This window comes from Papaver somniferum, chromosome 3 (genome assembly GCF_003573695.1).
Source record: "Papaver somniferum cultivar HN1 chromosome 3, ASM357369v1, whole genome shotgun sequence".
NCBI classification, from domain to species: Eukaryota; Viridiplantae; Streptophyta; class Magnoliopsida; order Ranunculales; family Papaveraceae; genus Papaver; species Papaver somniferum.
The window spans coordinates 105,656,642-105,666,028 of record NC_039360.1 but is presented as its reverse complement, the minus strand read 5'-3'; the positions used below and the strand labels follow the sequence as shown (position 1 = coordinate 105,666,028).

At 38.5% G+C, this 9,387-nt stretch overlaps 1 long non-coding RNA gene across 2 annotated transcripts; it reads left to right on the top strand.

Moving 5' to 3' along the window:
- The first annotated feature begins 5,894 nt into the window (after positions 1–5,894).
- Positions 5,895–7,786, top strand: LOC113361535. 2 transcript variants are annotated; one of them, XR_003365169.1, is made up of 5 exons: positions 5,895–6,138; positions 6,343–6,554; positions 6,678–6,821; positions 6,974–7,100; positions 7,435–7,786. It is a non-coding gene; the product is annotated as an uncharacterized LOC113361535 (long non-coding RNA). The 2 variants fall into 2 exon arrangements; XR_003365168.1 differs by having other exon boundaries at positions 6,974–7,775.
- The last annotated feature ends 1,601 nt before the right edge of the window (positions 7,787–9,387 follow it).

Genomic DNA, 9,387 nt, shown 5'->3' with positions numbered 1-9,387 from the left:
TATTATGATATGATCTTTTAGGTTAAGAAGTCTCTTAAATAGTCTCCAAGTTGTAGCTGCCCCCGTGCCAAATCCCGGTTGAATTTGGTTGCCAAAACCTAGCCAAGTTTCCATAAGGAGGTCACGCCCAAAACTGCTTCACGACCAAAATATAAACATGGGCTGCCTATAAGACTAGAAGTCCAGCCCAAATGTCCTCTCAACTCTCAGTCATGGGAGACTGACAGTGTATTCTCACTTTCTCGGCAAATTTTCTCTTTTCCCTGTGTTTGCATACGGTGATAAAACCTTACCGTAGCTTCGCCTGTGTTTTGCCACGGCTGGAAAAACCTATACGTAAGTTCTCCTGATTCTTTTTCCTTTTCACTCTTACTTCTACGGCTGAAACTTCCATCCGTAAACTTCATAAACACCAACCGGCTAGCTCGAGCTTCCATTTCTCATTCAACTCCATCGAAAGCAGCCACAGCGTCATCCAAACAGCCAGTCCCTGTTTTCGTTCTCCATAAACCACGTCCCGATCAACTCCATCTCCATCAGGTTCCATAGAATGAGTCGCTGGTCATCACGAGCATCATTTCCCCGTCTCCTATCAAACCTCAGCTCCATATTCTCAAGCTCCATATCGTCCCTGAACTATCGACAACATGTTCTCCATCAACAGCAAACTCCATTGAGACGTTGTAATGGCAGCAGAAACCATCCTCCTGCTCGAGATCTGGCTATCCCCCGTTAATTATGGCACCATCGTCACTGTAATCACCTGTTCATATCGAGACCGAGAAACACTCACCGCAAAGGACCATCAGTCATCAATCACCAACACCGAGCATCAGTGGCATCAGTTCCTCGTCGCCGGAAAAATATCTTACTGCCATTAATGCCAGGAAACAAGAGCTCCATTCTCGTTCACTATCAGCAGCCTCAGTCTTCACACGGAAGCTGCTACAGTCACAGCACAACCCATCTCCGGCTTCACACAATAATGGCATCACCTCCATCATAATCAAATCCAGGCTCATTACCAGTGACCACGGACTCGAGCTCGTTCCTGTTCTTCACAGTCGTGACCAGCTCTCACCAATCCTTACTGCCATCATCTCTTCCTCTGTTTTCGACCTTCAAGCTCAGCTTAACGTCAGCAACTCTTGACTGCTTAGATTACCACTAACCACAGCTACTGCTTTTCGTAACTGAACCAGGGTGTAGTAAGGAAGAAGATATGGTGCCCTGAGTAGATAAGTCGGGTGCCTTCTGAAAATACCCGTTTAACTGTCAGTCTTGGAGGACTGACAGTTCAGTTTTCTACTTCACTCTTTTTGTACTGTCAGTTCTGAGGAACCGACAGGCTTAGCTTCTCGTTTAGCCCATAACTTCTTCATATGACGTCAAAATGACTCCATTCTTTCGCCGTTGGCTTCGTCTTTTCGTCCTCTTCAATGTGATAGCAAGATATCCAAGATTTGAAGGAGTTCCACTTGGTCTTTGACCCTTCTCCACTCGTAGACTTCACTTTTGTATCTCTTTTCACTTCTTTTCGGATAAAACAAAACAAACGTAATGTACAGTAATTTCCAAGAAACTAAGCAATTACTAGTATGGATTCGACACTAAATATATGCAAAATATGCACTTAACAAATTCCCCCACACTTGGCTTTTGCTAGTCCTCGAGCAAACTATCTAAAATACAACAACTTCATGTCGTCGAGGATACGGTTGCACTTAGCATGTGCAACATGCCTTTAAACCCCTATGTGTCCCTAGTGGACGAGTTATAGTCTCGTGACGGTTTACCAGAGATATACCCACAAAACCTGCTCCAACTTGAAAGCGTTCCAGCTTCCCAAGCAACCAAAGAGCTATGAGGACATAGAGTTTCTGCATGCTAGTTATAAGAAGTTAGAAATACTAAAGAACATATTCTCATTCTTAAATGTTGAGTTAGAAATAACCACACCATAATGAGAGACGCGTGTTTGTGAGCGATCAATAAGCATTTCGCCTCGACTTCTGCCTCACTTAAAAGGATTTTATGATAATTGCACTCAATAAGACAACTTTTTTATGGGTGTCACATGTGTCCAGGTAGGAATGAAGAGAGAAATCCAACACATGTTGAATGGTGAGAAGGAAACCTTCCGAAATAATTTCTGGAGACTCCACAAAATCGTGGAAAATAAAAGACTTTTTTTATGATCTCTAAGAAAGGAAATCAACAACTATTATCGAGGATGAGAGTACTTTCCACCTTCACATCCGATTGCAATGATGATATAACCACTCTCACATCATCCAATAGAAACGTCTTCGACCGGCTCGTCTTCTTCATCTTCTTGGTCTTCGTCTTCGGTCTTCAACTGCTGATGATAAACTCTTGAACTTCGTAGAACTCTGACAATTTGTAACTCTTTCTCTTCAATTTCCTTGTTGCTTGAAACTTCCTTATAGATTTTTCTTTCCCATGGCCTTATTGAACAAATAACAACCTAAATGCAAATCTTTTTGTATTTTATCTCTTTTTTTTCTTCTTTTTTTCTCTTTTTGTATTTTTTTTTCTTTTGTCTTTCTTTCTTTCTTTCTTTTTTTTGTTTGACAAAAAGATTGCAACTACAAAAATAATAACGAAATTAAAATTAACATGGCCATGAAAGAAGTACTTTACCACTTTGTTCTTCACAACTTGTATTGTCTTCGTATCATAAACTTCAATAACTCTCATCTTTTGATTTTCTTCGCTCTTGTAAATAAGTCTTCATACTTAGATATAGAATTCCGCTCCTTATGTGTAAGTCTCCAACATGTATATGACGAGGTGTCAAACTCGCAAAAATAAATTCCTTACTTCTCTTACACTAACTAGTAGTACAATGACAAGCAGCTTCGTTCCTAAGGGAGAGTTGAGTCAAAGTTGTCGATTCAATTTCTGAATAAGAATAATGCAAATATGAGGATGAGAATGACCAAGGACTATTTCTCAGTCACGAAACAGGAATCTAAATGACATAGCTATGTTTCTGCAAAGTACCCATTACTAATAACCCTAGAATATTTAGTACGCTCAAATACTCCGCAATCTCTTAATTCACCGGACACAGAAGCGCTCGACTACCGGATTCTACTTGCTAAGTTTCCTAGAAGTACGTTCTCTAGATGTGACTTAAACAAATGCTTTAAGTTCCGTGAGATAGGTTATTCCTAGTGACAAACACAAAAGCTCGATTCATCTACTAGTATCATTCAATACATATGGATATTTAACAAAATCCCATCGTCAATAACCACATATTACTACTTGTACTCGGAATATCTGGACAATTACGGGTCGAAGAATTCTCGAATTAGCAATAAAATCATCCATAAACCAATTTAATTTGTAACTTAAACGATTCAAGAATAATTCATAAGCACTTTTGGCACGGTAGAGAATGAGCAATAACGAATAAATTGTAAGACAGCAAAGCAGTTTAAATATCAATTGGAGTTCATGTTTCGGACATCAAAATCGTCCCTAATCAGGATGCAATTAGCTACTGGAGTTCATGAAAAACAAAGAAGCAAATAAAACAGGAATACAAAACCAAACAGCTGCGATGGAGTGGTGGATTGTAGTCGATGGAACAGCAGCTTTCATGTAAACTGCGGCCTAGTGATAATGGAATGGTTGTGGCGAAATAGAACTGCTGCTGCTTGGGATATATCGCCTAGATTCCTGCTGCCTGTATGCTGGTGATGATGTGGACTGCATAGGAAACTCCTCTCAGCTGGTGGTAATATGCAGGTGCTGGTGAGATGCAGTGGTAAAGATGATGACTGCTGTGAAGGTGGAGTGTTGTTGATGGATGCAGGTGATGATGGAAAGCACTGTGGGGGGTATGCAGGTGGTATATGAGATGCTGATGAATGGAACTGGTGCAGATGATGGATGCAGAGGTTGTTCAGCGAGCAGAGCTCGCTGAAATCTAGGGTTGTGAGCAGTAGAAGGGGGTATGCGATATATATTTTTTTCCTGTAGGTTTCAGCTCCCTTTTATGACCTGCAGAATTCAATTCCTATTAAAACTCAACTTCCCTAATCCTGTTTTGTCGGCCAAGCAAACAACGATCTGTTTCAACTCCAAAGTCAGTCCTAACCCATTGTACTGCGGCAACACCTCAGCTGAATTTGTGCTTGAACTGCAACCTAAAATCGAGCCACTTCTCCATGGAACAAAGCCAGCGAACCCATGGCTAAAGTATCACAAGACCAAGGCAGAACTGTTGCTCTTATCGGACATACTTCTTGCTCTATTCTCGGCTCAAAACATCACACAAAACCCGTCACAATTCGTACCCAACCTCTGTTTATTTGTTGGCTTGAGTCTCCTATCCCTTACCAAAATATCCATCAGAACATGGTCTAATTGACGGCAAAGCTGGCTCAGTTGCAGTTGGCAATAGCTGTGTGGTTCAGGCATTTTTGCGAACAGCTGCAGTGCATCTGGCAAACTAATATGGCTGGGTATTATTTATATACTGCAGATTGCACAAAACGGCTCCTTCTCTGCAATGAGTATTTTTGACACAAACCCATTCATTCATAAGCTCTAAAACACACATTAATCTCATCATTTAATGGCAACAGCTTGAGTTTCTTCATTGGCTTCTCTTGGCAGCAAAACGAACTCAAAACCAAACCTAACTATCCAAAATCGAAAACCCAATCTTCAGTTCTTCTTAACTTCGAATTTCTCTTCTAACTCTCGGTTTATCATCCATTTCATATCAATGGCAGCATACCGGGTCTCTTCTGTGTATTCTCGGGAGTCGGGACTAAACTCTACTTGAACCTGTTTGCTTTGAGTTCATTTCTTCCGTGTTATTCTCAGCTTCTTAATCCACTTTAACCCATCGATAACCCATCGAACCAACATACCAGAGCCATGGTTACGCTGGCAGAAACCCCTGGTTCAGTAGAGGAGGAGCTACGGCAGTGAACTGAGGGACAGGACAAGAATTTGATGATACAAAGAAGTGGTCGTAGCCAACTTCTGTTTTCATTTAAAAAGAAAATGTGGTGCCCCTTAACGAACGGCTGCCTGTCCTTAGTAACTTTTTATTAAGATGGCTGCCCCATAACGAATTCAGGTCCTATCTTTAGTGATTATCCACTTTAGACACAACAGAGAACTGTGTTCTTTTTGTGCTTCGAATCGGTCGACACCTAATGTTCCCAAACAATTAATTCAGCCTTTTTTTACTTTTTCTTCGTTGGCGCATGACTCCAAAATACCTATTAAAATAGAAAACAAGCATAATATATGAAAAATACAAGAAAAATAGCTAAAAATAGCATACGAAATTAATATTCAAACGATATAATTTTGCCTCCTATCAAATTTCCCCGCACTTAATCTTTGCTAGTCCTCGAGCAAACAAAACAAAACTAAAATACAACAACTCCGTGTCGTCGAGAATATGGTTACTCTTAACATGAATGACAAGCCTTTAAATCCCTAGGTGTCCCTAGTGGACGAGTTACAAAAGGTTTACCTACAAAACCTTTTACTCCAAATTCCAATTATATGTGAAGAATCTATCTTACAAAAAGAAATGTGTTTTTTCTGATCTGACCACTTTGAAATAGCTTTTTTAATCGATCCATGGTTCTCATCGTTCTAAAATTGTTTAAAAGAGCAAGACATAAATCGTGGCTGAGAATCCTTCCTACTTTTATGCCCTGATCTAACGGTGCATATACAGTTTGGGGTTAAATGCTGAGAGAGAAAAAAACGCCCAGCGACCGTTTCATTTTGTTGTCAATAATGAATGGTATTGAACTCGACCTTGAATTCACACAACGACCGTTTTTCTTCTCATTTCGTTATCAATAGACTCAATAATCAATGGAATTCACGCACCGACCGTTTCTTTTCTTATGGAATCGAACCCAAACACATAACCGTGTATAAGAAGAGTTTTCCTCCTGAAGTTTGAAGACGCATTTTCTCACTTCTTTGCGAGTTTCGAATTAGGCAAGTGCAACATGAGATCTACAACCAAATCTAGATCATCAATTTCATGTTTCTTTATGCGGAATAAATTCTCAGTCTCTATTGTGGTCGATCATTTCGTATTCTGTATTCTTTTTAGAGCGGAAGGTATGTCATATTTTCTTTATGCATTTTTCTTTTAAGTTTGTCATCTAGGTTTTGTGCTACAGGTAGAAACTACGTATATTTCAAATATTATTGAGTTCGAATCCATGTCAACGATAATGCAATTTAGGAAACGTTTTTGTGGTTTCTGTTAGTAGCGGTTTCGGTTCCAGAGATCAGTAATTCTATTAACGTGTCCGATGACAGAATTCTGAGAACATATAAGAGAAGAAAATGAAAAGATGATTGGTACGGCGTACGGGAGTTTTTACTTGCTGAGATTAAAGAAAAGACCATCATTCAGTTTTCATTTGTGTTCAAGTTGTGGGTACCAATGCAGCCTTTCCATACAACGATACAAGCTCCTGACAAATCACCGTTGGAACTACAGATAAGGACGCAAGTGCTGCACTCTCCAGGTTTGCATATAATGAACATTACCAAGTTACTGTTGTTTTTCCTTATAGAAACTTTAAACTTGGTTGTAGAATTTTTGTTGTCTTTGTAAACAAAGCATGAGCATGTCGAATCTGGTGTTGCAGCAACTTGGCTTCATAAAGAATCCGAGAAAAATGTGTCACCGTCAAGGATATACATGTATCCAAGGTTGACCTATCTCCGTTCCAGTCCTAACGAGTAGAGAATAAAACCGAAATAAATGATTAAGACGGTGGTGGGATTAGCAGGTATAGGTCCTTGAGAAAATGACATCCAGTTCTCATGATGGAAGGAAGTCACCTTCTTGCTTCAGTTATTGTCAAGTTTCACAATCCTTTATTTTTTTACATTTTTTTTTCAGTTCATCTACTAATGCAAGCTCTTTTTTTTTTCTTCGCAGGATTGTCTTGCGATTCTTGGGCATGATACAGAATCAGTCTTTGATTCATCCGTCATGATTCTCAAATTACAAAATTCTTACATTGATCAGTAATGGAATATGCTGAATATCTCCTTCACTTCATGTGGTAAGTTGTCACCTTCACAAATAACTACTTGGTTTTTGATGCATTTTAGATTAACTCTTATCTTGAAGCAATGTGTAGCTAGAAGATTTGGTAATGAAAATAGTGAGAGAAATCCTTGCTTTAAATTGTGTGGTGCATTAACCGCATGTTGTAGCGCTGGGAAAATTAAAACCAACTACTCCAACTGCGCCGAATTTTATAAGCTTTCTTGATATTCTCTTGGTTTTTGTTATCTTTCTCAATTCTTCCGGATGTATTATATGAGCTAAGTACCATTATTGTTTCGTACATTATCACGTTCCAGTCTGACCCTCCTGACTTTGGAGTAGGGCAGTCAGATATAAGACCGTACGGTTAGCAGTTCGGAAGAAAAAGATGTAGATCGTGCTTTGCTTCCTGAGAAAATACTTTTCTACAGTGACAGATAAGATGGTAAAATTTGGTTCGTCTCGAAAATGATTGTGCGGGTTGTTGTTGGAGTCCAACCTGGTGTTTGACTCGACAATTTGTTATTACAAACGAATGTATGGAGTTGGCAGCTCTAAAATTTCTTAGTGATTTTACTTTTCTTTCTGGGCATGTAAGGTTTTGTTTCGCGATGCTTAGCTGTTGGTTGTTCACCATATCCTCTATCATTAGTATGCTTAGACGTTTATGTAAGAATTTCTTGCTTGATTTTTTGGGCACAAAATGGGCTTGAGATATAGGAAAATGCATATATAGGTTGTTAACTAAAGTGATAAACTGGTAGTTAGTGTTGACGATTCAAATTAGTTAATTATTGTATTGCGCAAACATCAACCATACTACGTATTTTGTGTTGTAGTGGGGTTCCTTTATTATGCAGTTGATTTTGTTGTTATTTTTGGGTTACTACGGCAGAAGGTCCAACAAATCCAAGTTTTGGAAGTAATGAAAGTGGAAAACAAATTGCAGGTTCTGATTTTTGTGAACAAGATAAGTGATCAATATCTTTACTTTGCTATTGGTTTTTGTGATCGGAGGATAACGTTGACAATAAATTCAAACCAACCTTTCCCCACAATCTTGAATGAAAGCTAGCATTCTTTTCAAGAAATGAAGTTTCAACTATAAAATTTTAACGTTGACAATAAAGATGTTGCATGATTTGAGTAACTGTGCGCGTGGAGTGAATCTGTTTTGGATTAGCCAGCATTAGATTTAATGGGATATGAGGTTAATCCATGTGACGATACTATATTGTATTGTGGAAATTGGATTTTTGCAACTTCGGTTTAGATCTTGAAGAATTTAATGTTCGCGATGCGACACCCATCATGGTGGAACCAGTACTGCCCATTTAGAAAATCTCTAATTAATATGAATGCTTTAGTGTCACATGACCGTTTAGTTGTTTGTTTTTCAATCTAGAAATCGTATACCCAAATTATTACCCCAGCAGATTGAAAAAATTGCAGATATATGACGCGGATGAGTGTTTGTTTTGCACATTGTGATCATCTAATTTTTTTATTTTATTTTTTATTTTTTTGAGAATACAAGAATCATTACCAAAACAAACAACTTCACTACATTGTTCTAAGTGGACTATCCCATTAGACTTGGAACCCAACACTAACTTTGGAGCCTTTTAGAAAAAGAAAAAGAAAAACTCTTGCAGCTTTGGAATACTTATGAGTTGTGTGATCACAAAACCTTCTCTGAAACATAAATTTACAAAAAATGAGACTCCTGAAAGCATCTCTAATATTTTCGGAAGATCAATATTTTTTTTTTTAAGAAGCCTATTATTGAGGCGTGACATTCCAATAGAGGGGCTTCATTAATAAGACAAAAACAGATCACATGTTAGTAATTTCATAAATCCCTTATCTAAAATATTTTCATAATAGCTAAATAGCCCTTATTTAATTGGTATTTCCGCCCCTAAAAAACACCCCTTAGTATAAACTATCTAATGGGGATCAATATTTTTTTCGGAAGATTAATACTTTTTTTAACGGGTTTTCAAAAGACTAACCAAAACCCGGGCCGTTACGGCACGGGTCATATCCTAGTCTATGAACGAAACCAAAATGACTACAGGAGGAAGTACCCTGATGTGAATCAAATTCATATATGGGTAACAAAGCTCTACTCAGAAAGTCAAACAAACCACAATACTCGGAATCTAACAAACCACAATCACACATGAATAGATTAAGAAGATGGATATAGAGATAGATGGTTGCGATGTTGACTAAAGTGAACGGTGTTTCCCATATCTGTCTGAAGGTCACCACCAAGATGAACCTAAAAATCCTAA